Genomic DNA, 27,801 nt, shown 5'->3' with positions numbered 1-27,801 from the left:
GCTTCCTCTCCGGCCTTTATTCACCTCCCGTGTAGCTGTGAGTGTGTGAGCCTGCAGGGCCCCATGGAATTGCCTAGAAGTAGGCTGAATCGCTGCAAGGGCTGAACAGCAGTATCGGGCAGGCTCGGGCAACGCGCGGCCCGTTCGGGTTATCGCTTCTCGGCCTTTTGGCTAAGATCAAGTGTAGTATCTGTTCTTATCAGTTTAATATCTGATACGTCCCCTATCTGGGGACCATATATTAAATGGATTTTTAGAACAGGGAGATGGAAATAGAGCTTGCTCTGTCCACTCCACGCATTGACCTGGTATTGCAGTATTTCCAGGACCGGTGCACCCTTTCCTTATGTGTTGACTAAAAGCAGATTCCAAAAGTGTTTTTTGTCTTTGCTATTGTTTCTGTCTTTCTGAAGGGATCTCCCCTTTTAATCCCATTATTTCAACACCTGTTGGACAATGCATGAGTGATAATGAGCTCATTGATTAAATGCAATTAATGAATAGATTGCCACCTCTTGTTGTGTGTCGTCTGTGTTTCTGTGTTTCCGGCATTTCACATTGGAACACCTCATTCACCTTCCTTGTCTTCTCTCCGCCCTCCCTTTTAGGTAAGTTAAAGAGCTGCACCTGAGCCAGCCACTGATTGATTGATTGATTGATTGATTGATTGATTGATTGATTGATTGATTGATTGATGCAGCACAACAGTCAAATAGTGGAGTGGAGTAGGGGAACAGCAAACAGCCAATAAAGCAGCCCGCCCGCTCGCCTGCCCGCCACAATGGACCTACCTGTGTACACTAGATGGATGTGATGGAATGTACTGTCGTCCCTACATTTCAAGAAGAAGTAAGAATTGCAGTTGCAACAAAGCCTTGCTTGCCTACAAAGAGAGCAGCAATTTGGATTTGTTACTATGTTACCTAGAAGAATAACAAACTGTGCAAGGATGGAGGTTGTAGGAGCAAGGAGAAGTTGTCTGTAAAGTTGGTGGATGCCTATTTTCCATTTTGCAGTCCCTTGTCTCCCTCTTGTGGCCTCCTGGAGGCAACTAGCTGTGCAAAAAAAAGACAGCCTGGCGGCCGGCTGTTGCAGTGTTGCCCTCTCAGGCAACACTGAGTGACTGACTGAGCCTCACCGTCTTATATAAAGTTCAGACGGAACTTTGCACGTGTCATAGTGGAGCCCTCAGGATTCCAGAGCCAGCTTTCTGACATCATAATGGGGCCTCAGAGATAAAAGCCTGGGCCCAGGCAGTGTTGGTCAGTGCTGCTCAGCAGGCAGCACTGGACTGGACTGGATTACAGCTGATACAAGGTGTGAAGGAACAAGGGGTGGCTGTGGGCATGCACTTGCTGCCGCTGCCAGTGTTTATCTGCATGGCAGCAGGGCATTTGGGCGTTGCCAGGAAGGCGTTTTTATGTAGATTCCTCCTCTTTCAGCACTGCATTGTGGTGCAAGCAAAAGAAGCAAATCCTGTCTGGCTTCCTCTCCGGCCTTTATTCACCTCCCGTGTAGCTGTGAGTGTGTGAGCCTGCAGGGCCCCATGGAATTGCCTAGAAGTAGGCTGAATCGCTGCAAGGGCTGAACAGCAGTATCGGGCAGGCTCGGGCAACGCGCGGCCCGTTCGGGTTATCGCTTCTCGGCCTTTTGGCTAAGATCAAGTGTAGTATCTGTTCTTATCAGTTTAATATCTGATACGTCCCCTATCTGGGGACCATATATTAAATGGATTTTTAGAACAGGGAGATGGAAATAGAGCTTGCTCTGTCCACTCCACGCATTGACCTGGTATTGCAGTATTTCCAGGACCGGTGCACCCTTTCCTTATGTGTTGACTAAAAGCAGATTCCAAAAGTGTTTTTTGTCTTTGCTATTGTTTCTGTCTTTCTGAAGGGATCTCCCCTTTTAATCCCATTATTTCAACACCTGTTGGACAATGCATGAGTGATAATGAGCTCATTGATTAAATGCAATTAATGAATAGATTGCCACCTCTTGTTGTGTGTCGTCTGTGTTTCTGTGTTTCCGGCATTTCACATTGGAACACCTCATTCACCTTCCTTGTCTTCTCTCCGCCCTCCCTTTTAGGTAAGTTAAAGAGCTGCACCTGAGCCAGCCACTGATTGATTGATTGATTGATTGATTGATTGATTGATTGATTGATTGATTGATTGATTGATGCAGCACAACAGTCAAATAGTGGAGTGGAGTAGGGGAACAGCAAACAGCCAATAAAGCAGCCCGCCCGCTCGCCTGCCCGCCACAATGGACCTACCTGTGTACACTAGATGGATGTGATGGAATGTACTGTCGTCCCTACATTTCAAGAAGAAGTAAGAATTGCAGTTGCAACAAAGCCTTGCTTGCCTACAAAGAGAGCAGCAATTTGGATTTGTTACTATGTTACCTAGAAGAATAACAAACTGTGCAAGGATGGAGGTTGTAGGAGCAAGGAGAAGTTGTCTGTAAAGTTGGTGGATGCCTATTTTCCATTTTGCAGTCCCTTGTCTCCCTCTTGTGGCCTCCTGGAGGCAACTAGCTGTGCAAAAAAAAGACAGCCTGGCGGCCGGCTGTTGCAGTGTTGCCCTCTCAGGCAACACTGAGTGACTGACTGAGCCTCACCGTCTTATATAAAGTTCAGACGGAACTTTGCACGTGTCATAGTGGAGCCCTCAGGATTCCAGAGCCAGCTTTCTGACATCATAATGGGGCCTCAGAGATAAAAGCCTGGGCCCAGGCAGTGTTGGTCAGTGCTGCTCAGCAGGCAGCACTGGACTGGACTGGATTACAGCTGATACAAGGTGTGAAGGAACAAGGGGTGGCTGTGGGCATGCACTTGCTGCCGCTGCCAGTGTTTATCTGCATGGCAGCAGGGCATTTGGGCGTTGCCAGGAAGGCGTTTTTATGTAGATTCCTCCTCTTTCAGCACTGCATTGTGGTGCAAGCAAAAGAAGCAAATCCTGTCTGGCTTCCTCTCCGGCCTTTATTCACCTCCCGTGTAGCTGTGAGTGTGTGAGCCTGCAGGGCCCCATGGAATTGCCTAGAAGTAGGCTGAATCGCTGCAAGGGCTGAACAGCAGTATCGGGCAGGCTCGGGCAACGCGCGGCCCGTTCGGGTTATCGCTTCTCGGCCTTTTGGCTAAGATCAAGTGTAGTATCTGTTCTTATCAGTTTAATATCTGATACGTCCCCTATCTGGGGACCATATATTAAATGGATTTTTAGAACAGGGAGATGGAAATAGAGCTTGCTCTGTCCACTCCACGCATTGACCTGGTATTGCAGTATTTCCAGGACCGGTGCACCCTTTCCTTATGTGTTGACTAAAAGCAGATTCCAAAAGTGTTTTTTGTCTTTGCTATTGTTTCTGTCTTTCTGAAGGGATCTCCCCTTTTAATCCCATTATTTCAACACCTGTTGGACAATGCATGAGTGATAATGAGCTCATTGATTAAATGCAATTAATGAATAGATTGCCACCTCTTGTTGTGTGTCGTCTGTGTTTCTGTGTTTCCGGCATTTCACATTGGAACACCTCATTCACCTTCCTTGTCTTCTCTCCGCCCTCCCTTTTAGGTAAGTTAAAGAGCTGCACCTGAGCCAGCCACTGATTGATTGATTGATTGATTGATTGATTGATTGATTGATTGATTGATGCAGCACAACAGTCAAATAGTGGAGTGGAGTAGGGGAACAGCAAACAGCCAATAAAGCAGCCCGCCCGCTCGCCTGCCCGCCACAATGGACCTACCTGTGTACACTAGATGGATGTGATGGAATGTACTGTCGTCCCTACATTTCAAGAAGAAGTAAGAATTGCAGTTGCAACAAAGCCTTGCTTGCCTACAAAGAGAGCAGCAATTTGGATTTGTTACTATGTTACCTAGAAGAATAACAAACTGTGCAAGGATGGAGGTTGTAGGAGCAAGGAGAAGTTGTCTGTAAAGTTGGTGGATGCCTATTTTCCATTTTGCAGTCCCTTGTCTCCCTCTTGTGGCCTCCTGGAGGCAACTAGCTGTGCAAAAAAAAGACAGCCTGGCGGCCGGCTGTTGCAGTGTTGCCCTCTCAGGCAACACTGAGTGACTGACTGAGCCTCACCGTCTTATATAAAGTTCAGACGGAACTTTGCACGTGTCATAGTGGAGCCCTCAGGATTCCAGAGCCAGCTTTCTGACATCATAATGGGGCCTCAGAGATAAAAGCCTGGGCCCAGGCAGTGTTGGTCAGTGCTGCTCAGCAGGCAGCACTGGACTGGACTGGATTACAGCTGATACAAGGTGTGAAGGAACAAGGGGTGGCTGTGGGCATGCACTTGCTGCCGCTGCCAGTGTTTATCTGCATGGCAGCAGGGCATTTGGGCGTTGCCAGGAAGGCGTTTTTATGTAGATTCCTCCTCTTTCAGCACTGCATTGTGGTGCAAGCAAAAGAAGCAAATCCTGTCTGGCTTCCTCTCCGGCCTTTATTCACCTCCCGTGTAGCTGTGAGTGTGTGAGCCTGCAGGGCCCCATGGAATTGCCTAGAAGTAGGCTGAATCGCTGCAAGGGCTGAACAGCAGTATCGGGCAGGCTCGGGCAACGCGCGGCCCGTTCGGGTTATCGCTTCTCGGCCTTTTGGCTAAGATCAAGTGTAGTATCTGTTCTTATCAGTTTAATATCTGATACGTCCCCTATCTGGGGACCATATATTAAATGGATTTTTAGAACAGGGAGATGGAAATAGAGCTTGCTCTGTCCACTCCACGCATTGACCTGGTATTGCAGTATTTCCAGGACCGGTGCACCCTTTCCTTATGTGTTGACTAAAAGCAGATTCCAAAAGTGTTTTTTGTCTTTGCTATTGTTTCTGTCTTTCTGAAGGGATCTCCCCTTTTAATCCCATTATTTCAACACCTGTTGGACAATGCATGAGTGATAATGAGCTCATTGATTAAATGCAATTAATGAATAGATTGCCACCTCTTGTTGTGTGTCGTCTGTGTTTCTGTGTTTCCGGCATTTCACATTGGAACACCTCATTCACCTTCCTTGTCTTCTCTCCGCCCTCCCTTTTAGGTAAGTTAAAGAGCTGCACCTGAGCCAGCCACTGATTGATTGATTGATTGATTGATTGATTGATTGATTGATTGATTGATGCAGCACAACAGTCAAATAGTGGAGTGGAGTAGGGGAACAGCAAACAGCCAATAAAGCAGCCCGCCCGCTCGCCTGCCCGCCACAATGGACCTACCTGTGTACACTAGATGGATGTGATGGAATGTACTGTCGTCCCTACATTTCAAGAAGAAGTAAGAATTGCAGTTGCAACAAAGCCTTGCTTGCCTACAAAGAGAGCAGCAATTTGGATTTGTTACTATGTTACCTAGAAGAATAACAAACTGTGCAAGGATGGAGGTTGTAGGAGCAAGGAGAAGTTGTCTGTAAAGTTGGTGGATGCCTATTTTCCATTTTGCAGTCCCTTGTCTCCCTCTTGTGGCCTCCTGGAGGCAACTAGCTGTGCAAAAAAAAGACAGCCTGGCGGCCGGCTGTTGCAGTGTTGCCCTCTCAGGCAACACTGAGTGACTGACTGAGCCTCACCGTCTTATATAAAGTTCAGACGGAACTTTGCACGTGTCATAGTGGAGCCCTCAGGATTCCAGAGCCAGCTTTCTGACATCATAATGGGGCCTCAGAGATAAAAGCCTGGGCCCAGGCAGTGTTGGTCAGTGCTGCTCAGCAGGCAGCACTGGACTGGACTGGATTACAGCTGATACAAGGTGTGAAGGAACAAGGGGTGGCTGTGGGCATGCACTTGCTGCCGCTGCCAGTGTTTATCTGCATGGCAGCAGGGCATTTGGGCGTTGCCAGGAAGGCGTTTTTATGTAGATTCCTCCTCTTTCAGCACTGCATTGTGGTGCAAGCAAAAGAAGCAAATCCTGTCTGGCTTCCTCTCCGGCCTTTATTCACCTCCCGTGTAGCTGTGAGTGTGTGAGCCTGCAGGGCCCCATGGAATTGCCTAGAAGTAGGCTGAATCGCTGCAAGGGCTGAACAGCAGTATCGGGCAGGCTCGGGCAACGCGCGGCCCGTTCGGGTTATCGCTTCTCGGCCTTTTGGCTAAGATCAAGTGTAGTATCTGTTCTTATCAGTTTAATATCTGATACGTCCCCTATCTGGGGACCATATATTAAATGGATTTTTAGAACAGGGAGATGGAAATAGAGCTTGCTCTGTCCACTCCACGCATTGACCTGGTATTGCAGTATTTCCAGGACCGGTGCACCCTTTCCTTATGTGTTGACTAAAAGCAGATTCCAAAAGTGTTTTTTGTCTTTGCTATTGTTTCTGTCTTTCTGAAGGGATCTCCCCTTTTAATCCCATTATTTCAACACCTGTTGGACAATGCATGAGTGATAATGAGCTCATTGATTAAATGCAATTAATGAATAGATTGCCACCTCTTGTTGTGTGTCGTCTGTGTTTCTGTGTTTCCGGCATTTCACATTGGAACACCTCATTCACCTTCCTTGTCTTCTCTCCGCCCTCCCTTTTAGGTAAGTTAAAGAGCTGCACCTGAGCCAGCCACTGATTGATTGATTGATTGATTGATTGATTGATTGATTGATTGATTGATTGATTGATGCAGCACAACAGTCAAATAGTGGAGTGGAGTAGGGGAACAGCAAACAGCCAATAAAGCAGCCCGCCCGCTCGCCTGCCCGCCACAATGGACCTACCTGTGTACACTAGATGGATGTGATGGAATGTACTGTCGTCCCTACATTTCAAGAAGAAGTAAGAATTGCAGTTGCAACAAAGCCTTGCTTGCCTACAAAGAGAGCAGCAATTTGGATTTGTTACTATGTTACCTAGAAGAATAACAAACTGTGCAAGGATGGAGGTTGTAGGAGCAAGGAGAAGTTGTCTGTAAAGTTGGTGGATGCCTATTTTCCATTTTGCAGTCCCTTGTCTCCCTCTTGTGGCCTCCTGGAGGCAACTAGCTGTGCAAAAAAAAGACAGCCTGGCGGCCGGCTGTTGCAGTGTTGCCCTCTCAGGCAACACTGAGTGACTGACTGAGCCTCACCGTCTTATATAAAGTTCAGACGGAACTTTGCACGTGTCATAGTGGAGCCCTCAGGATTCCAGAGCCAGCTTTCTGACATCATAATGGGGCCTCAGAGATAAAAGCCTGGGCCCAGGCAGTGTTGGTCAGTGCTGCTCAGCAGGCAGCACTGGACTGGACTGGATTACAGCTGATACAAGGTGTGAAGGAACAAGGGGTGGCTGTGGGCATGCACTTGCTGCCGCTGCCAGTGTTTATCTGCATGGCAGCAGGGCATTTGGGCGTTGCCAGGAAGGCGTTTTTATGTAGATTCCTCCTCTTTCAGCACTGCATTGTGGTGCAAGCAAAAGAAGCAAATCCTGTCTGGCTTCCTCTCCGGCCTTTATTCACCTCCCGTGTAGCTGTGAGTGTGTGAGCCTGCAGGGCCCCATGGAATTGCCTAGAAGTAGGCTGAATCGCTGCAAGGGCTGAACAGCAGTATCGGGCAGGCTCGGGCAACGCGCGGCCCGTTCGGGTTATCGCTTCTCGGCCTTTTGGCTAAGATCAAGTGTAGTATCTGTTCTTATCAGTTTAATATCTGATACGTCCCCTATCTGGGGACCATATATTAAATGGATTTTTAGAACAGGGAGATGGAAATAGAGCTTGCTCTGTCCACTCCACGCATTGACCTGGTATTGCAGTATTTCCAGGACCGGTGCACCCTTTCCTTATGTGTTGACTAAAAGCAGATTCCAAAAGTGTTTTTTGTCTTTGCTATTGTTTCTGTCTTTCTGAAGGGATCTCCCCTTTTAATCCCATTATTTCAACACCTGTTGGACAATGCATGAGTGATAATGAGCTCATTGATTAAATGCAATTAATGAATAGATTGCCACCTCTTGTTGTGTGTCGTCTGTGTTTCTGTGTTTCCGGCATTTCACATTGGAACACCTCATTCACCTTCCTTGTCTTCTCTCCGCCCTCCCTTTTAGGTAAGTTAAAGAGCTGCACCTGAGCCAGCCACTGATTGATTGATTGATTGATTGATTGATTGATTGATTGATTGATTGATTGATTGATGCAGCACAACAGTCAAATAGTGGAGTGGAGTAGGGGAACAGCAAACAGCCAATAAAGCAGCCCGCCCGCTCGCCTGCCCGCCACAATGGACCTACCTGTGTACACTAGATGGATGTGATGGAATGTACTGTCGTCCCTACATTTCAAGAAGAAGTAAGAATTGCAGTTGCAACAAAGCCTTGCTTGCCTACAAAGAGAGCAGCAATTTGGATTTGTTACTATGTTACCTAGAAGAATAACAAACTGTGCAAGGATGGAGGTTGTAGGAGCAAGGAGAAGTTGTCTGTAAAGTTGGTGGATGCCTATTTTCCATTTTGCAGTCCCTTGTCTCCCTCTTGTGGCCTCCTGGAGGCAACTAGCTGTGCAAAAAAAAGACAGCCTGGCGGCCGGCTGTTGCAGTGTTGCCCTCTCAGGCAACACTGAGTGACTGACTGAGCCTCACCGTCTTATATAAAGTTCAGACGGAACTTTGCACGTGTCATAGTGGAGCCCTCAGGATTCCAGAGCCAGCTTTCTGACATCATAATGGGGCCTCAGAGATAAAAGCCTGGGCCCAGGCAGTGTTGGTCAGTGCTGCTCAGCAGGCAGCACTGGACTGGACTGGATTACAGCTGATACAAGGTGTGAAGGAACAAGGGGTGGCTGTGGGCATGCACTTGCTGCCGCTGCCAGTGTTTATCTGCATGGCAGCAGGGCATTTGGGCGTTGCCAGGAAGGCGTTTTTATGTAGATTCCTCCTCTTTCAGCACTGCATTGTGGTGCAAGCAAAAGAAGCAAATCATGTCTGGCTTCCTCTCCGGCCTTTATTCACCTCCCGTGTAGCTGTGAGTGTGTGAGCCTGCAGGGCCCCATGGAATTGCCTAGAAGTAGGCTGAATCGCTGCAAGGGCTGAACAGCAGTATCGGGCAGGCTCGGGCAACGCGCGGCCCGTTCGGGTTATCGCTTCTCGGCCTTTTGGCTAAGATCAAGTGTAGTATCTGTTCTTATCAGTTTAATATCTGATACGTCCCCTATCTGGGGACCATATATTAAATGGATTTTTAGAACAGGGAGATGGAAATAGAGCTTGCTCTGTCCACTCCACGCATTGACCTGGTATTGCAGTATTTCCAGGACCGGTGCACCCTTTCCTTATGTGTTGACTAAAAGCAGATTCCAAAAGTGTTTTTTGTCTTTGCTATTGTTTCTGTCTTTCTGAAGGGATCTCCCCTTTTAATCCCATTATTTCAACACCTGTTGGACAATGCATGAGTGATAATGAGCTCATTGATTAAATGCAATTAATGAATAGATTGCCACCTCTTGTTGTGTGTCGTCTGTGTTTCTGTGTTTCCGGCATTTCACATTGGAACACCTCATTCACCTTCCTTGTCTTCTCTCCGCCCTCCCTTTTAGGTAAGTTAAAGAGCTGCACCTGAGCCAGCCACTGATTGATTGATTGATTGATTGATTGATTGATTGATTGATTGATTGATTGATTGATGCAGCACAACAGTCAAATAGTGGAGTGGAGTAGGGGAACAGCAAACAGCCAATAAAGCAGCCCGCCCGCTCGCCTGCCCGCCACAATGGACCTACCTGTGTACACTAGATGGATGTGATGGAATGTACTGTCGTCCCTACATTTCAAGAAGAAGTAAGAATTGCAGTTGCAACAAAGCCTTGCTTGCCTACAAAGAGAGCAGCAATTTGGATTTGTTACTATGTTACCTAGAAGAATAACAAACTGTGCAAGGATGGAGGTTGTAGGAGCAAGGAGAAGTTGTCTGTAAAGTTGGTGGATGCCTATTTTCCATTTTGCAGTCCCTTGTCTCCCTCTTGTGGCCTCCTGGAGGCAACTAGCTGTGCAAAAAAAAGACAGCCTGGCGGCCGGCTGTTGCAGTGTTGCCCTCTCAGGCAACACTGAGTGACTGACTGAGCCTCACCGTCTTATATAAAGTTCAGACGGAACTTTGCACGTGTCATAGTGGAGCCCTCAGGATTCCAGAGCCAGCTTTCTGACATCATAATGGGGCCTCAGAGATAAAAGCCTGGGCCCAGGCAGTGTTGGTCAGTGCTGCTCAGCAGGCAGCACTGGACTGGACTGGATTACAGCTGATACAAGGTGTGAAGGAACAAGGGGTGGCTGTGGGCATGCACTTGCTGCCGCTGCCAGTGTTTATCTGCATGGCAGCAGGGCATTTGGGCGTTGCCAGGAAGGCGTTTTTATGTAGATTCCTCCTCTTTCAGCACTGCATTGTGGTGCAAGCAAAAGAAGCAAATCATGTCTGGCTTCCTCTCCGGCCTTTATTCACCTCCCGTGTAGCTGTGAGTGTGTGAGCCTGCAGGGCCCCATGGAATTGCCTAGAAGTAGGCTGAATCGCTGCAAGGGCTGAACAGCAGTATCGGGCAGGCTCGGGCAACGCGCGGCCCGTTCGGGTTATCGCTTCTCGGCCTTTTGGCTAAGATCAAGTGTAGTATCTGTTCTTATCAGTTTAATATCTGATACGTCCCCTATCTGGGGACCATATATTAAATGGATTTTTAGAACAGGGAGATGGAAATAGAGCTTGCTCTGTCCACTCCACGCATTGACCTGGTATTGCAGTATTTCCAGGACCGGTGCACCCTTTCCTTATGTGTTGACTAAAAGCAGATTCCAAAAGTGTTTTTTGTCTTTGCTATTGTTTCTGTCTTTCTGAAGGGATCTCCCCTTTTAATCCCATTATTTCAACACCTGTTGGACAATGCATGAGTGATAATGAGCTCATTGATTAAATGCAATTAATGAATAGATTGCCACCTCTTGTTGTGTGTCGTCTGTGTTTCTGTGTTTCCGGCATTTCACATTGGAACACCTCATTCACCTTCCTTGTCTTCTCTCCGCCCTCCCTTTTAGGTAAGTTAAAGAGCTGCACCTGAGCCAGCCACTGATTGATTGATTGATTGATTGATTGATTGATTGATTGATTGATGCAGCACAACAGTCAAATAGTGGAGTGGAGTAGGGGAACAGCAAACAGCCAATAAAGCAGCCCGCCCGCTCGCCTGCCCGCCACAATGGACCTACCTGTGTACACTAGATGGATGTGATGGAATGTACTGTCGTCCCTACATTTCAAGAAGAAGTAAGAATTGCAGTTGCAACAAAGCCTTGCTTGCCTACAAAGAGAGCAGCAATTTGGATTTGTTACTATGTTACCTAGAAGAATAACAAACTGTGCAAGGATGGAGGTTGTAGGAGCAAGGAGAAGTTGTCTGTAAAGTTGGTGGATGCCTATTTTCCATTTTGCAGTCCCTTGTCTCCCTCTTGTGGCCTCCTGGAGGCAACTAGCTGTGCAAAAAAAAGACAGCCTGGCGGCCGGCTGTTGCAGTGTTGCCCTCTCAGGCAACACTGAGTGACTGACTGAGCCTCACCGTCTTATATAAAGTTCAGACGGAACTTTGCACGTGTCATAGTGGAGCCCTCAGGATTCCAGAGCCAGCTTTCTGACATCATAATGGGGCCTCAGAGATAAAAGCCTGGGCCCAGGCAGTGTTGGTCAGTGCTGCTCAGCAGGCAGCACTGGACTGGACTGGATTACAGCTGATACAAGGTGTGAAGGAACAAGGGGTGGCTGTGGGCATGCACTTGCTGCCGCTGCCAGTGTTTATCTGCATGGCAGCAGGGCATTTGGGCGTTGCCAGGAAGGCGTTTTTATGTAGATTCCTCCTCTTTCAGCACTGCATTGTGGTGCAAGCAAAAGAAGCAAATCCTGTCTGGCTTCCTCTCCGGCCTTTATTCACCTCCCGTGTAGCTGTGAGTGTGTGAGCCTGCAGGGCCCCATGGAATTGCCTAGAAGTAGGCTGAATCGCTGCAAGGGCTGAACAGCAGTATCGGGCAGGCTCGGGCAACGCGCGGCCCGTTCGGGTTATCGCTTCTCGGCCTTTTGGCTAAGATCAAGTGTAGTATCTGTTCTTATCAGTTTAATATCTGATACGTCCCCTATCTGGGGACCATATATTAAATGGATTTTTAGAACAGGGAGATGGAAATAGAGCTTGCTCTGTCCACTCCACGCATTGACCTGGTATTGCAGTATTTCCAGGACCGGTGCACCCTTTCCTTATGTGTTGACTAAAAGCAGATTCCAAAAGTGTTTTTTGTCTTTGCTATTGTTTCTGTCTTTCTGAAGGGATCTCCCCTTTTAATCCCATTATTTCAACACCTGTTGGACAATGCATGAGTGATAATGAGCTCATTGATTAAATGCAATTAATGAATAGATTGCCACCTCTTGTTGTGTGTCGTCTGTGTTTCTGTGTTTCCGGCATTTCACATTGGAACACCTCATTCACCTTCCTTGTCTTCTCTCCGCCCTCCCTTTTAGGTAAGTTAAAGAGCTGCACCTGAGCCAGCCACTGATTGATTGATTGATTGATTGATTGATTGATTGATTGATTGATTGATTGATGCAGCACAACAGTCAAATAGTGGAGTGGAGTAGGGGAACAGCAAACAGCCAATAAAGCAGCCCGCCCGCTCGCCTGCCCGCCACAATGGACCTACCTGTGTACACTAGATGGATGTGATGGAATGTACTGTCGTCCCTACATTTCAAGAAGAAGTAAGAATTGCAGTTGCAACAAAGCCTTGCTTGCCTACAAAGAGAGCAGCAATTTGGATTTGTTACTATGTTACCTAGAAGAATAACAAACTGTGCAAGGATGGAGGTTGTAGGAGCAAGGAGAAGTTGTCTGTAAAGTTGGTGGATGCCTATTTTCCATTTTGCAGTCCCTTGTCTCCCTCTTGTGGCCTCCTGGAGGCAACTAGCTGTGCAAAAAAAAGACAGCCTGGCGGCCGGCTGTTGCAGTGTTGCCCTCTCAGGCAACACTGAGTGACTGACTGAGCCTCACCGTCTTATATAAAGTTCAGACGGAACTTTGCACGTGTCATAGTGGAGCCCTCAGGATTCCAGAGCCAGCTTTCTGACATCATAATGGGGCCTCAGAGATAAAATCCTGGGCCCAGGCAGTGTTGGTCAGTGCTGCTCAGCAGGCAGCACTGGACTGGACTGGATTACAGCTGATACAAGGTGTGAAGGAACAAGGGGTGGCTGTGGGCATGCACTTGCTGCCGCTGCCAGTGTTTATCTGCATGGCAGCAGGGCATTTGGGCGTTGCCAGGAAGGCGTTTTTATGTAGATTCCTCCTCTTTCAGCACTGCATTGTGGTGCAAGCAAAAGAAGCAAATCCTGTCTGGCTTCCTCTCCGGCCTTTATTCACCTCCCGTGTAGCTGTGAGTGTGTGAGCCTGCAGGGCCCCATGGAATTGCCTAGAAGTAGGCTGAATCGCTGCAAGGGCTGAACAGCAGTATCGGGCAGGCTCGGGCAACGCGCGGCCCGTTCGGGTTATCGCTTCTCGGCCTTTTGGCTAAGATCAAGTGTAGTATCTGTTCTTATCAGTTTAATATCTGATACGTCCCCTATCTGGGGACCATATATTAAATGGATTTTTAGAACAGGGAGATGGAAATAGAGCTTGCTCTGTCCACTCCACGCATTGACCTGGTATTGCAGTATTTCCAGGACCGGTGCACCCTTTCCTTATGTGTTGACTAAAAGCAGATTCCAAAAGTGTTTTTTGTCTTTGCTATTGTTTCTGTCTTTCTGAAGGGATCTCCCCTTTTAATCCCATTATTTCAACACCTGTTGGACAATGCATGAGTAATAATGAGCTCATTGATTAAATGCAATTAATGAATAGATTGCCACCTCTTGTTGTGTGTCGTCTGTGTTTCTGTGTTTCCGGCATTTCACATTGGAACACCTCATTCACCTTCCTTGTCTTCTCTCCGCCCTCCCTTTTAGGTAAGTTAAAGAGCTGCACCTGAGCCAGCCACTGATTGATTGATTGATTGATTGATTGATTGATTGATTGATTGATTGATTGATTGATGCAGCACAACAGTCAAATAGTGGAGTGGAGTAGGGGAACAGCAAACAGCCAATAAAGCAGCCCGCCCGCTCGCCTGCCCGCCACAATGGACCTACCTGTGTACACTAGATGGATGTGATGGAATGTACTGTCGTCCCTACATTTCAAGAAGAAGTAAGAATTGCAGTTGCAACAAAGCCTTGCTTGCCTACAAAGAGAGCAGCAATTTGGATTTGTTACTATGTTACCTAGAAGAATAACAAACTGTGCAAGGATGGAGGTTGTAGGAGCAAGGAGAAGTTGTCTGTAAAGTTGGTGGATGCCTATTTTCCATTTTGCAGTCCCTTGTCTCCCTCTTGTGGCCTCCTGGAGGCAACTAGCTGTGCAAAAAAAAGACAGCCTGGCGGCCGGCTGTTGCAGTGTTGCCCTCTCAGGCAACACTGAGTGACTGACTGAGCCTCACCGTCTTATATAAAGTTCAGACGGAACTTTGCACGTGTCATAGTGGAGCCCTCAGGATTCCAGAGCCAGCTTTCTGACATCATAATGGGGCCTCAGAGATAAAAGCCTGGGCCCAGGCAGTGTTGGTCAGTGCTGCTCAGCAGGCAGCACTGGACTGGACTGGATTACAGCTGATACAAGGTGTGAAGGAACAAGGGGTGGCTGTGGGCATGCACTTGCTGCCGCTGCCAGTGTTTATCTGCATGGCAGCAGGGCATTTGGGCGTTGCCAGGAAGGCGTTTTTATGTAGATTCCTCCTCTTTCAGCACTGCATTGTGGTGCAAGCAAAAGAAGCAAATCCTGTCTGGCTTCCTCTCCGGCCTTTATTCACCTCCCGTGTAGCTGTGAGTGTGTGAGCCTGCAGGGCCCCATGGAATTGCCTAGAAGTAGGCTGAATCGCTGCAAGGGCTGAACAGCAGTATCGGGCAGGCTCGGGCAACGCGCGGCCCGTTCGGGTTATCGCTTCTCGGCCTTTTGGCTAAGATCAAGTGTAGTATCTGTTCTTATCAGTTTAATATCTGATACGTCCCCTATCTGGGGACCATATATTAAATGGATTTTTAGAACAGGGAGATGGAAATAGAGCTTGCTCTGTCCACTCCACGCATTGACCTGGTATTGCAGTATTTCCAGGACCGGTGCACCCTTTCCTTATGTGTTGACTAAAAGCAGATTCCAAAAGTGTTTTTTGTCTTTGCTATTGTTTCTGTCTTTCTGAAGGGATCTCCCCTTTTAATCCCATTATTTCAACACCTGTTGGACAATGCATGAGTGATAATGAGCTCATTGATTAAATGCAATTAATGAATAGATTGCCACCTCTTGTTGTGTGTCGTCTGTGTTTCTGTGTTTCCGGCATTTCACATTGGAACACCTCATTCACCTTCCTTGTCTTCTCTCCGCCCTCCCTTTTAGGTAAGTTAAAGAGCTGCACCTGAGCCAGCCACTGATTGATTGATTGATTGATTGATTGATTGATTGATTGATTGATTGATTGATTGATTGCTGCAGCACAACAGTCAAATAGTGGAGTGGAGTAGGGGAACAGCAAACAGCCAATAAAGCAGCCCGCCCGCTCGCCTGCCCGCCACAATGGACCTACCTGTGTACACTAGATGGATGTGATGGAATGTACTGTCGTCCCTACATTTCAAGAAGAAGTAAGAATTGCAGTTGCAACAAAGCCTTGCTTGCCTACAAAGAGAGCAGCAATTTGGATTTGTTACTATGTTACCTAGAAGAATAACAAACTGTGCAAGGATGGAGGTTGTAGGAGCAAGGAGAAGTTGTCTGTAAAGTTGGTGGATGCCTATTTTCCATTTTGCAGTCCCTTGTCTCCCTCTTTGGCCTCCTGGAGGCAACTAGCTGTGCAAAAAAAAGACAGCCTGGCGGCCGGCTGTTGCAGTGTTGCCCTCTCAGGCAACACTGAGTGACTGACTGAGCCTCACCGTCTTATATAAAGTTCAGACGGAACTTTGCACGTGTCATAGTGGAGCCCTCAGGATTCCAGAGCCAGCTTTCTGACATCATAATGGGGCCTCAGAGATAAAAGCCTGGGCCCAGGCAGTGTTGGTCAGTGCTGCTCAGCAGGCAGCACTGGACTGGACTGGATTACAGCTGATACAAGGTGTGAAGGAACAAGGGGTGGCTGTGGGCATGCACTTGCTGCCGCTGCCAGTGTTTATCTGCATGGCAGCAGGGCATTTGGGCGTTGCCAGGAAGGCGTTTTTATGTAGATTCCTCCTCTTTCAGCACTGCATTGTGGTGCAAGCAAAAGAAGCAAATCCTGTCTGGCTTCCTCTCCGGCCTTTATTCACCTCCCGTGTAGCTGTGAGTGTGTGAGCCTGCAGGGCCCCATGGAATTGCCTAGAAGTAGGCTGAATCGCTGCAAGGGCTGAACAGCAGTATCGGGCAGGCTCGGGCAACGCGCGGCCCGTTCGGGTTATCGCTTCTCGGCCTTTTGGCTAAGATCAAGTGTAGTATCTGTTCTTATCAGTTTAATATCTGATACGTCCCCTATCTGGGGACCATATATTAAATGGATTTTTAGAACAGGGAGATGGAAATAGAGCTTGCTCTGTCCACTCCACGCATTGACCTGGTATTGCAGTATTTCCAGGACCGGTGCACCCTTTCCTTATGTGTTGACTAAAAGCAGATTCCAAAAGTGTTTTTTGTCTTTGCTATTGTTTCTGTCTTTCTGAAGGGATCTCCCCTTTTAATCCCATTATTTCAACACCTGTTGGACAATGCATGAGTGATAATGAGCTCATTGATTAAATGCAATTAATGAATAGATTGCCACCTCTTGTTGTGTGTCGTCTGTGTTTCTGTGTTTCCGGCATTTCACATTGGAACACCTCATTCACCTTCCTTGTCTTCTCTCCGCCCTCCCTTTTAGGTAAGTTAAAGAGCTGCACCTGAGCCAGCCACTTGATTGATTGATTGATTGATTGATTGATTGATTGATTGATGCAGCACAACAGTCAAATAGTGGAGTGGAGTAGGGGAACAGCAAACAGCCAATAAAGCAGCCCGCCCGCTCGCCTGCCCGCCACAATGGACCTACCTGTGTACACTAGATGGATGTGATGGAATGTACTGTCGTCCCTACATTTCAAGAAGAAGTAAGAATTGCAGTTGCAACAAAGCCTTGCTTGCCTACAAAGAGAGCAGCAATTTGGATTTGTTACTATGTTACCTAGAAGAATAACAAACTGTGCAAGGATGGAGGTTGTAGGAGCAAGGAGAAGTTGTCTGTAAAGTTGGTGGATGCCTATTTTCCATTTTGCAGTCCCTTGTCTCCCTCTTGTGGCCTCCTGGAGGCAACTAGCTGTGCAAAAAAAAGACAGCCTGGCGGCCGGCTGTTGCAGTGTTGCCCTCTCAGGCAACACTGAGTGACTGACTGAGCCTCACCGTCTTATATAAAGTTCAGACGGAACTTTGCACGTGTCATAGTGGAGCCCTCAGGATTCCAGAGCCAGCTTTCTGACATCATAATGGGGCCTCAGAGATAAAAGCCTGGGCCCAGGCAGTGTTGGTCAGTGCTGCTCAGCAGGCAGCACTGGACTGGACTGGATTACAGCTGATACAAGGTGTGAAGGAACAAGGGGTGGCTGTGGGCATGCACTTGCTGCCGCTGCCAGTGTTTATCTGCATGGCAGCAGGGCATTTGGGCGTTGCCAGGAAGGCGTTTTTATGTAGATTCCTCCTCTTTCAGCACTGCATTGTGGTGCAAGCAAAAGAAGCAAATCCTGTCTGGCTTCCTCTCCGGCCTTTATTCACCTCCCGTGTAGCTGTGAGTGTGTGAGCCTGCAGGGCCCCATGGAATTGCCTAGAAGTAGGCTGAATCGCTGCAAGGGCTGAACAGCAGTATCGGGCAGGCTCGGGCAACGCGCGGCCCGTTCGGGTTATCGCTTCTCGGCCTTTTGGCTAAGATCAAGTGTAGTATCTGTTCTTATCAGTTTAATATCTGATACGTCCCCTATCTGGGGACCATATATTAAATGGATTTTTAGAACAGGGAGATGGAAATAGAGCTTGCTCTGTCCACTCCACGCATTGACCTGGTATTGCAGTATTTCCAGGACCGGTGCACCCTTTCCTTATGTGTTGACTAAAAGCAGATTCCAAAAGTGTTTTTTGTCTTTGCTATTGTTTCTGTCTTTCTGAAGGGATCTCCCCTTTTAATCCCATTATTTCAACACCTGTTGGACAATGCATGAGTGATAATGAGCTCATTGATTAAATGCAATTAATGAATAGATTGCCACCTCTTGTTGTGTGTCGTCTGTGTTTCTGTGTTTCCGGCATTTCACATTGGAACACCTCATTCACCTTCCTTGTCTTCTCTCCGCCCTCCCTTTTAGGTAAGTTAAAGAGCTGCACCTGAGCCAGCCACTTGATTGATTGATTGATTGATTGATTGATTGATTGATTGATTGATTGATGCAGCACAACAGTCAAATAGTGGAGTGGAGTAGGGGAACAGCAAACAGCCAATAAAGCAGCCCGCCCGCTCGCCTGCCCGCCACAATGGACCTACCTGTGTACACTAGATGGATGTGATGGAATGTACTGTCGTCCCTACATTTCAAGAAGAAGTAAGAATTGCAGTTGCAACAAAGCCTTGCTTGCCTACAAAGAGAGCAGCAATTTGGATTTGTTACTATGTTACCTAGAAGAATAACAAACTGTGCAAGGATGGAGGTTGTAGGAGCAAGGAGAAGTTGTCTGTAAAGTTGGTGGATGCCTATTTTCCATTTTGCAGTCCCTTGTCTCCCTCTTGTGGCCTCCTGGAGGCAACTAGCTGTGCAAAAAAAAGACAGCCTGGCGGCCGGCTGTTGCAGTGTTGCCCTCTCAGGCAACACTGAGTGACTGACTGAGCCTCACCGTCTTATATAAAGTTCAGACGGAACTTTGCACGTGTCATAGTGGAGCCCTCAGGATTCCAGAGCCAGCTTTCTGACATCATAATGGGGCCTCAGAGATAAAAGCCTGGGCCCAGGCAGTGTTGGTCAGTGCTGCTCAGCAGGCAGCACTGGACTGGACTGGATTACAGCTGATACAAGGTGTGAAGGAACAAGGGGTGGCTGTGGGCATGCACTTGCTGCCGCTGCCAGTGTTTATCTGCATGGCAGCAGGGCATTTGGGCGTTGCCAGGAAGGCGTTTTTATGTAGATTCCTCCTCTTTCAGCACTGCATTGTGGTGCAAGCAAAAGAAGCAAATCCTGTCTGGCTTCCTCTCCGGCCTTTATTCACCTCCCGTGTAGCTGTGAGTGTGTGAGCCTGCAGGGCCCCATGGAATTGCCTAGAAGTAGGCTGAATCGCTGCAAGGGCTGAACAGCAGTATCGGGCAGGCTCGGGCAACGCGCGGCCCGTTCGGGTTATCGCTTCTCGGCCTTTTGGCTAAGATCAAGTGTAGTATCTGTTCTTATCAGTTTAATATCTGATACGTCCCCTATCTGGGGACCATATATTAAATGGATTTTTAGAACAGGGAGATGGAAATAGAGCTTGCTCTGTCCACTCCACGCATTGACCTGGTATTGCAGTATTTCCAGGACCGGTGCACCCTTTCCTTATGTGTTGACTAAAAGCAGATTCCAAAAGTGTTTTTTGTCTTTGCTATTGTTTCTGTCTTTCTGAAGGGATCTCCCCTTTTAATCCCATTATTTCAACACCTGTTGGACAATGCATGAGTAATAATGAGCTCATTGATTAAATGCAATTAATGAATAGATTGCCACCTCTTGTTGTGTGTCGTCTGTGTTTCTGTGTTTCCGGCATTTCACATTGGAACACCTCATTCACCTTCCTTGTCTTCTCTCCGCCCTCCCTTTTAGGTAAGTTAAAGAGCTGCACCTGAGCCAGCCACTGATTGATTGATTGATTGATTGATTGATTGATTGATTGATTGATTGATTGATTGATTGATGCAGCACAACAGTCAAATAGTGGAGTGGAGTAGGGGAACAGCAAACAGCCAATAAAGCAGCCCGCCCGCTCGCCTGCCCGCCACAATGGACCTACCTGTGTACACTAGATGGATGTGATGGAATGTACTGTCGTCCCTACATTTCAAGAAGAAGTAAGAATTGCAGTTGCAACAAAGCCTTGCTTGCCTACAAAGAGAGCAGCAATTTGGATTTGTTACTATGTTACCTAGAAGAATAACAAACTGTGCAAGGATGGAGGTTGTAGGAGCAAGGAGAAGTTGTCTGTAAAGTTGGTGGATGCCTATTTTCCATTTTGCAGTCCCTTGTCTCCCTCTTGTGGCCTCCTGGAGGCAACTAGCTGTGCAAAAAAAAGACAGCCTGGCGGCCGGCTGTTGCAGTGTTGCCCTCTCAGGCAACACTGAGTGACTGACTGAGCCTCACCGTCTTATATAAAGTTCAGACGGAACTTTGCACGTGTCATAGTGGAGCCCTCAGGATTCCAGAGCCAGCTTTCTGACATCATAATGGGGCCTCAGAGATAAAAGCCTGGGCCCAGGCAGTGTTGGTCAGTGCTGCTCAGCAGGCAGCACTGGACTGGACTGGATTACAGCTGATACAAGGTGTGAAGGAACAAGGGGTGGCTGTGGGCATGCACTTGCTGCCGCTGCCAGTGTTTATCTGCATGGCAGCAGGGCATTTGGGCGTTGCCAGGAAGGCGTTTTTATGTAGATTCCTCCTCTTTCAGCACTGCATTGTGGTGCAAGCAAAAGAAGCAAATCCTGTCTGGCTTCCTCTCCGGCCTTTATTCACCTCCCGTGTAGCTGTGAGTGTGTGAGCCTGCAGGGCCCCATGGAATTGCCTAGAAGTAGGCTGAATCGCTGCAAGGGCTGAACAGCAGTATCGGGCAGGCTCGGGCAACGCGCGGCCCGTTCGGGTTATCGCTTCTCGGCCTTTTGGCTAAGATCAAGTGTAGTATCTGTTCTTATCAGTTTAATATCTGATACGTCCCCTATCTGGGGACCATATATTAAATGGATTTTTAGAACAGGGAGATGGAAATAGAGCTTGCTCTGTCCACTCCACGCATTGACCTGGTATTGCAGTATTTCCAGGACCGGTGCACCCTTTCCTTATGTGTTGACTAAAAGCAGATTCCAAAAGTGTTTTTTGTCTTTGCTATTGTTTCTGTCTTTCTGAAGGGATCTCCCCTTTTAATCCCATTATTTCAACACCTGTTGGACAATGCATGAGTGATAATGAGCTCATTGATTAAATGCAATTAATGAATAGATTGCCACCTCTTGTTGTGTGTCGTCTGTGTTTCTGTGTTTCCGGCATTTCACATTGGAACACCTCATTCACCTTCCTTGTCTTCTCTCCGCCCTCCCTTTTAGGTAAGTTAAAGAGCTGCACCTGAGCCAGCCACTGATTGATTGATTGATTGATTGATTGATTGATTGATTGATTGATTGATTGATTGATTGATTGATGCCGCACAACAGTCAAATAGTGGAGTGGAGTAGGGGAACAGCAAACAGCCAATAAAGCAGCCCGCCCGCTCGCCTGCCCGCCACAATGGACCTACCTGTGTACACTAGATGGATGTGATGGAATGTACTGTCGTCCCTACATTTCAAGAAGAAGTAAGAATTGCAGTTGCAACAAAGCCTTGCTTGCCTACAAAGAGAGCAGCAATTTGGATTTGTTACTATGTTACCTAGAAGAATAACAAACTGTGCAAGGATGGAGGTTGTAGGAGCAAGGAGAAGTTGTCTGTAAAGTTGGTGGATGCCTATTTTCCATTTTGCAGTCCCTTGTCTCCCTCTTGTGGCCTCCTGGAGGCAACTAGCTGTGCAAAAAAAAGACAGCCTGGCGGCCAGCTGTTGCAGTGTTGCCCTCTCAGGCAACACTGAGTGACTGACTGAGCCTCACCGTCTTATATAAAGTTCAGACGGAACTTTGCACGTGTCATAGTGGAGCCCTCAGGATTCCAGAGCCAGCTTTCTGACATCATAATGGGGCCTCAGAGATAAAAGCCTGGGCCCAGGCAGTGTTGGTCAGTGCTGCTCAGCAGGCAGCACTGGACTGGACTGGATTACAGCTGATACAAGGTGTGAAGGAACAAGGGGTGGCTGTGGGCATGCACTTGCTGCCGCTGCCAGTGTTTATCTGCATGGCAGCAGGGCATTTGGGCGTTGCCAGGAAGGCGTTTTTATGTAGATTCCTCCTCTTTCAGCACTGCATTGTGGTGCAAGCAAAAGAAGCAAATCCTGTCTGGCTTCCTCTCCGGCCTTTATTCACCTCCCGTGTAGCTGTGAGTGTGTGAGCCTGCAGGGCCCCATGGAATTGCCTAGAAGTAGGCTGAATCGCTGCAAGGGCTGAACAGCAGTATCGGGCAGGCTCGGGCAACGCGCGGCCCGTTCGGGTTATCGCTTCTCGGCCTTTTGGCTAAGATCAAGTGTAGTATCTGTTCTTATCAGTTTAATATCTGATACGTCCCCTATCTGGGGACCATATATTAAATGGATTTTTAGAACAGGGAGATGGAAATAGAGCTTGCTCTGTCCACTCCACGCATTGACCTGGTATTGCAGTATTTCCAGGACCGGTGCACCCTTTCCTTATGTGTTGACTAAAAGCAGATTCCAAAAGTGTTTTTTGTCTTTGCTATTGTTTCTGTCTTTCTGAAGGGATCTCCCCTTTTAATCCCATTATTTCAACACCTGTTGGACAATGCATGAGTGATAATGAGCTCATTGATTAAATGCAATTAATGAATAGATTGCCACCTCTTGTTGTGTGTCGTCTGTGTTTCTGTGTTTCCGGCATTTCACATTGGAACACCTCATTCACCTTCCTTGTCTTCTCTCCGCCCTCCCTTTTAGGTAAGTTAAAGAGCTGCACCTGAGCCAGCCACTGATTGATTGATTGATTGATTGATTGATTGATTGATTGATTGATTGATTGATGCAGCACAACAGTCAAATAGTGGAGTGGAGTAGGGGAACAGCAAACAGCCAATAAAGCAGCCCGCCCGCTCGCCTGCCCGCCACAATGGACCTACCTGTGTACACTAGATGGATGTGATGGAATGTACTGTCGTCCCTACATTTCAAGAAGAAGTAAGAATTGCAGTTGCAACAAAGCCTTGCTTGCCTACAAAGAGAGCAGCAATTTGGATTTGTTACTATGTTACCTAGAAGAATAACAAACTGTGCAAGGATGGAGGTTGTAGGAGCAAGGAGAAGTTGTCTGTAAAGTTGGTGGATGCCTATTTTCCATTTTGCAGTCCCTTGTCTCCCTCTTGTGGCCTCCTGGAGGCAACTAGCTGTGCAAAAAAAGACAGCCTGGCGGCCGGCTGTTGCAGTGTTGCCCTCTCAGGCAACACTGAGTGACTGACTGAGCCTCACTGTCTTATATAAAGTTCAGACGGAACTTTGCACGTGTCATAGTGGAGCCCTCAGGATTCCAGAGCCAGCTTTCTGACATCATAATGGGGCCTCAGAGATAAAAGCCTGGGCCCAGGCAGTGTTGGTCAGTGCTGCTCAGCAGGCAGCACTGGACTGGACTGGATTACAGCTGATACAAGGTGTGAAGGAACAAGGGGTGGCTGTGGGCATGCACTTGCTGCCGCTGCCAGTGTTTATCTGCATGGCAGCAGGGCATTTGGGCGTTGCCAGGAAGGCGTTTTTATGTAGATTCCTCCTCTTTCAGCACTGCATTGTGGTGCAAGCAAAAGAAGCAAATCCTGTCTGGCTTCCTCTCCGGCCTTTATTCACCTCCCGTGTAGCTGTGAGTGTGTGAGCCTGCAGGGCCCCATGGAATTGCCTAGAAGTAGGCTGAATCGCTGCAAGGGCTGAACAGCAGTATCGGGCAGGCTCGGGCAACGCGCGGCCCGTTCGGGTTATCGCTTCTCGGCCTTTTGGCTAAGATCAAGTGTAGTATCTGTTCTTATCAGTTTAATATCTGATACGTCCCCTATCTGGGGACCATATATTAAATGGATTTTTAGAACAGGGAGATGGAAATAGAGCTTGCTCTGTCCACTCCACGCATTGACCTGGTATTGCAGTATTTCCAGGACCGGTGCACCCTTTCCTTATGTGTTGACTAAAAGCAGATTCCAAAAGTGTTTTTTGTCTTTGCTATTGTTTCTGTCTTTCTGAAGGGATCTCCCCTTTTAATCCCATTATTTCAACACCTGTTGGACAATGCATGAGTAATAATGAGCTCATTGATTAAATGCAATTAATGAATAGATTGCCACCTCTTGTTGTGTGTCGTCTGTGTTTCTGTGTTTCCGGCATTTCACATTGGAACACCTCATTCACCTTCCTTGTCTTCTCTCCGCCCTCCCTTTTAGGTAAGTTAAAGAGCTGCACCTGAGCCAGCCACTGATTGATTGATTGATTGATTGATTGATTGATTGATTGATTGATGCAGCACAACAGTCAAATAGTGGAGTGGAGTAGGGGAACAGCAAACAGCCAATAAAGCAGCCCGCCCGCTCGCCTGCCCGCCACAATGGACCTACCTGTGTACATTAGATGGATGTGATGGAATGTACTGTCGTCCCTACATTTCAAGAAGAAGTAAGAATTGCAGTTGCAACAAAGCCTTGCTTGCCTACAAAGAGAGCAGCAATTTGGATTTGTTACTATGTTACCTAGAAGAATAACAAACTGTGCAAGGATGGAGGTTGTAGGAGCAAGGAGAAGTTGTCTGTAAAGTTGGTGGATGCCTATTTTCCATTTTGCAGTCCCTTGTCTCCCTCTTGTGGCCTCCTGGAGGCAACTAGCTGTGCAAAAAAAAGACAGCCTGGCGGCCGGCTGTTGCAGTGTTGCCCTCTCAGGCAACACTGAGTGACTGACTGAGCCTCACCGTCTTATATAAAGTTCAGACGGAACTTTGCACGTGTCATAGTGGAGCCCTCAGGATTCCAGAGCCAGCTTTCTGACATCATAATGGGGCCTCAGAGATAAAAGCCTGGGCCCAGGCAGTGTTGGTCAGTGCTGCTCAGCAGGCAGCACTGGACTGGACTGGATTACAGCTGATACAAGGTGTGAAGGAACAAGGGGTGGCTGTGGGCATGCACTTGCTGCCGCTGCCAGTGTTTATCTGCATGGCAGCAGGGCATTTGGGCGTTGCCAGGAAGGCGTTTTTATGTAGATTCCTCCTCTTTCAGCACTGCATTGTGGTGCAAGCAAAAGAAGCAAATCCTGTCTGGCTTCCTCTCCGGCCTTTATTCACCTCCCGTGTAGCTGTGAGTGTGTGAGCCTGCAGGGCCCCATGGAATTGCCTAGAAGTAGGCTGAATCGCTGCAAGGGCTGAACAGCAGTATCGGGCAGGCTCGGGCAACGCGCGGCCCGTTCGGGTTATCGCTTCTCGGCCTTTTGGCTAAGATCAAGTGTAGTATCTGTTCTTATCAGTTTAATATCTGATACGTCCCCTATCTGGGGACCATATATTAAATGGATTTTTAGAACAGGGAGATGGAAATAGAGCTTGCTCTGTCCACTCCACGCATTGACCTGGTATTGCAGTATTTCCAGGACCGGTGCACCCTTTCCTTATGTGTTGACTAAAAGCAGATTCCAAAAGTGTTTTTTGTCTTTGCTATTGTTTCTGTCTTTCTGAAGGGATCTCCCCTTTTAATCCCATTATTTCAACACCTGTTGGACAATGCATGAGTGATAATGAGCTCATTGATTAAATGCAATTAATGAATAGATTGCCACCTCTTGTTGTGTGTCGTCTGTGTTTCTGTGTTTCCGGCATTTCACATTGGAACACCTCATTCACCTTCCTTGTCTTCTCTCCGCCCTCCCTTTTAGGTAAGTTAAAGAGCTGCACCTGAGCCAGCCACTGATTGATTGATTGATTGATTGATTGATTGATTGATTGATTGATTGATTGATGCCGCACAACAGTCAAATAGTGGAGTGGAGTAGGGGAACAGCAAACAGCCAATAAAGCAGCCCGCCCGCTCGCCTGCCCGCCACAATGGACCTACCTGTGTACACTAGATGGATGTGATGGAATGTACTGTCGTCCCTACATTTCAAGAAGAAGTAAGAATTGCAGTTGCAACAAAGCCTTGCTTGCCTACAAAGAGAGCAGCAATTTGGATTTGTTACTATGTTACCTAGAAGAATAACAAACTGTGCAAGGATGGAGGTTGTAGGAGCAAGGAGAAGTTGTCTGTAAAGTTGGTGGATGCCTATTTTCCATTTTGCAGTCCCTTGTCTCCCTCTTGTGGCCTCCTGGAGGCAACTAGCTGTGCAAAAAAAAGACAGCCTGGCGGCCGGCTGTTGCAGTGTTGCCCTCTCAGGCAACACTGAGTGACTGACTGAGCCTCACCGTCTTATATAAAGTTCAGACGGAACTTTGCACGTGTCATAGTGGAGCCCTCAGGATTCCAGAGCCAGCTTTCTGACATCATAATGGGGCCTCAGAGATAAAAGCCTGGGCCCAGGCAGTGTTGGTCAGTGCTGCTCAGCAGGCAGCACTGGACTGGACTGGATTACAGCTGATACAAGGTGTGAAGGAACAAGGGGTGGCTGTGGGCATGCACTTGCTGCCGCTGCCAGTGTTTATCTGCATGGCAGCAGGGCATTTGGGCGTTGCCAGGAAGGCGTTTTTATGTAGATTCCTCCTCTTTCAGCACTGCATTGTGGTGCAAGCAAAAGAAGCAAATCCTGTCTGGCTTCCTCTCCGGCCTTTATTCACCTCCCGTGTAGCTGTGAGTGTGTGAGCCTGCAGGGCCCCATGGAATTGCCTAGAAGTAGGCTGAATCGCTGCAAGGGCTGAACAGCAGTATCGGGCAGGCTCGGGCAACGCGCGGCCCGTTCGGGTTATCGCTTCTCGGCCTTTTGGCTAAGATCAAGTGTAGTATCTGTTCTTATCAGTTTAATATCTGATACGTCCCCTATCTGGGGACCATATATTAAATGGATTTTTAGAACAGGGAGATGGAAATAGAGCTTGCTCTGTCCACTCCACGCATTGACCTGGTATTGCAGTATTTCCAGGACCGGTGCACCCTTTCCTTATGTGTTGACTAAAAGCAGATTCCAAAAGTGTTTTTTGTCTTTGCTATTGTTTCTGTCTTTCTGAAGGGATCTCCCCTTTTAATCCCATTATTTCAACACCTGTTGGACAATGCATGAGTGATAATGAGCTCATTGATTAAATGCAATTAATGAATAGATTGCCACCTCTTGTTGTGTGTCGTCTGTGTTTCTGTGTTTCCGGCATTTCACATTGGAACACCTCATTCACCTTCCTTGTCTTCTCTCCGCCCTCCCTTTTAGGTAAGTTAAAGAGCTGCACCTGAGCCAGCCACTGATTGATTGATTGATTGATTGATTGATTGATTGATTGATTGATTGATTGATGCAGCACAACAGTCAAATAGTGGAGTGGAGTAGGGGAACAGCAAACAGCCAATAAAGCAGCCCGCCCGCTCGCCTGCCCGCCACAATGGACCTACCTGTGTACACTAGATGGATGTGATGGAATGTACTGTCGTCCCTACATTTCAAGAAGAAGTAAGAATTGCAGTTGCAACAAAGCCTTGCTTGCCTACAAAGAGAGCAGCAATTTGGATTTGTTACTATGTTACCTAGAAGAATAACAAACTGTGCAAGGATGGAGGTTGTAGGAGCAAGGAGAAGTTGTCTGTAAAGTTGGTGGATGCCTATTTTCCATTTTGCAGTCCCTTGTCTCCCTCTTGTGGCCTCCTGGAGGCAACTAGCTGTGCAAAAAAAAGACAGCCTGGCGGCCGGCTGTTGCAGTGTTGCCCTCTCAGGCAACACTGAGTGACTGACTGAGCCTCACTGTCTTATATAAAGTTCAGACGGAACTTT

General features: G+C 47.7%; 19 non-coding genes across 19 annotated transcripts; all 19 read left to right on the top strand.

Annotated features, from left to right (window-relative positions):
- The first annotated feature begins 151 nt into the window (after positions 1-151).
- Positions 152-342, top strand: LOC142686125 (U2 spliceosomal RNA). Its single transcript, XR_012855502.1, has one exon. It is a non-coding gene; the product is annotated as a U2 spliceosomal RNA (small nuclear RNA).
- Positions 343-1,634: 1,292 nt separating this feature from the next.
- Positions 1,635-1,825, top strand: LOC142686124 (U2 spliceosomal RNA). Its single transcript, XR_012855501.1, has one exon. It is a non-coding gene; the product is annotated as a U2 spliceosomal RNA (small nuclear RNA).
- A 1,296-nt stretch (positions 1,826-3,121) lies between these two features.
- On the top strand, positions 3,122-3,312 carry LOC142686123 (U2 spliceosomal RNA). The gene has a single exon (XR_012855500.1). It is a non-coding gene; the product is annotated as a U2 spliceosomal RNA (small nuclear RNA).
- Positions 3,313-4,596: 1,284 nt separating this feature from the next.
- On the top strand, positions 4,597-4,787 carry LOC142686121 (U2 spliceosomal RNA). The gene has a single exon (XR_012855499.1). It is a non-coding gene; the product is annotated as a U2 spliceosomal RNA (small nuclear RNA).
- A 1,284-nt stretch (positions 4,788-6,071) lies between these two features.
- LOC142686120 (U2 spliceosomal RNA) lies at positions 6,072-6,262 on the top strand. Its single transcript, XR_012855498.1, has one exon. It is a non-coding gene; the product is annotated as a U2 spliceosomal RNA (small nuclear RNA).
- A 1,292-nt stretch (positions 6,263-7,554) lies between these two features.
- On the top strand, positions 7,555-7,745 carry LOC142686119 (U2 spliceosomal RNA). The gene has a single exon (XR_012855497.1). It is a non-coding gene; the product is annotated as a U2 spliceosomal RNA (small nuclear RNA).
- Positions 7,746-9,037: 1,292 nt separating this feature from the next.
- On the top strand, positions 9,038-9,228 carry LOC142686118 (U2 spliceosomal RNA). Its single transcript, XR_012855496.1, has one exon. It is a non-coding gene; the product is annotated as a U2 spliceosomal RNA (small nuclear RNA).
- Positions 9,229-10,520: 1,292 nt separating this feature from the next.
- On the top strand, positions 10,521-10,711 carry LOC142686117 (U2 spliceosomal RNA). The gene has a single exon (XR_012855495.1). It is a non-coding gene; the product is annotated as a U2 spliceosomal RNA (small nuclear RNA).
- A 1,280-nt stretch (positions 10,712-11,991) lies between these two features.
- LOC142686116 (U2 spliceosomal RNA) lies at positions 11,992-12,182 on the top strand. Its single transcript, XR_012855494.1, has one exon. It is a non-coding gene; the product is annotated as a U2 spliceosomal RNA (small nuclear RNA).
- Positions 12,183-13,470: 1,288 nt separating this feature from the next.
- On the top strand, positions 13,471-13,661 carry LOC142686115 (U2 spliceosomal RNA). Its single transcript, XR_012855493.1, has one exon. It is a non-coding gene; the product is annotated as a U2 spliceosomal RNA (small nuclear RNA).
- A 1,292-nt stretch (positions 13,662-14,953) lies between these two features.
- Positions 14,954-15,144, top strand: LOC142686113 (U2 spliceosomal RNA). The gene has a single exon (XR_012855491.1). It is a non-coding gene; the product is annotated as a U2 spliceosomal RNA (small nuclear RNA).
- A 1,295-nt stretch (positions 15,145-16,439) lies between these two features.
- LOC142686112 (U2 spliceosomal RNA) lies at positions 16,440-16,630 on the top strand. The gene has a single exon (XR_012855490.1). It is a non-coding gene; the product is annotated as a U2 spliceosomal RNA (small nuclear RNA).
- Positions 16,631-17,907: 1,277 nt separating this feature from the next.
- On the top strand, positions 17,908-18,098 carry LOC142686110 (U2 spliceosomal RNA). The gene has a single exon (XR_012855489.1). It is a non-coding gene; the product is annotated as a U2 spliceosomal RNA (small nuclear RNA).
- A 1,285-nt stretch (positions 18,099-19,383) lies between these two features.
- Positions 19,384-19,574, top strand: LOC142686109 (U2 spliceosomal RNA). Its single transcript, XR_012855488.1, has one exon. It is a non-coding gene; the product is annotated as a U2 spliceosomal RNA (small nuclear RNA).
- A 1,296-nt stretch (positions 19,575-20,870) lies between these two features.
- Positions 20,871-21,061, top strand: LOC142686108 (U2 spliceosomal RNA). Its single transcript, XR_012855487.1, has one exon. It is a non-coding gene; the product is annotated as a U2 spliceosomal RNA (small nuclear RNA).
- Positions 21,062-22,361: 1,300 nt separating this feature from the next.
- Positions 22,362-22,552, top strand: LOC142686107 (U2 spliceosomal RNA). Its single transcript, XR_012855486.1, has one exon. It is a non-coding gene; the product is annotated as a U2 spliceosomal RNA (small nuclear RNA).
- A 1,287-nt stretch (positions 22,553-23,839) lies between these two features.
- LOC142686106 (U2 spliceosomal RNA) lies at positions 23,840-24,030 on the top strand. The gene has a single exon (XR_012855485.1). It is a non-coding gene; the product is annotated as a U2 spliceosomal RNA (small nuclear RNA).
- A 1,280-nt stretch (positions 24,031-25,310) lies between these two features.
- Positions 25,311-25,501, top strand: LOC142686105 (U2 spliceosomal RNA). The gene has a single exon (XR_012855484.1). It is a non-coding gene; the product is annotated as a U2 spliceosomal RNA (small nuclear RNA).
- A 1,288-nt stretch (positions 25,502-26,789) lies between these two features.
- On the top strand, positions 26,790-26,980 carry LOC142686104 (U2 spliceosomal RNA). Its single transcript, XR_012855483.1, has one exon. It is a non-coding gene; the product is annotated as a U2 spliceosomal RNA (small nuclear RNA).
- The last annotated feature ends 821 nt before the right edge of the window (positions 26,981-27,801 follow it).

Source organism: Rhinoderma darwinii, assembly GCF_050947455.1.
Source record: "Rhinoderma darwinii isolate aRhiDar2 chromosome 5 unlocalized genomic scaffold, aRhiDar2.hap1 SUPER_5_unloc_17, whole genome shotgun sequence".
NCBI classification, from domain to species: Eukaryota; Metazoa; Chordata; class Amphibia; order Anura; family Rhinodermatidae; genus Rhinoderma; species Rhinoderma darwinii.
Note: the sequence above shows the minus strand (reverse complement) of the source record. Positions and strands in the feature narration are given on the sequence as shown.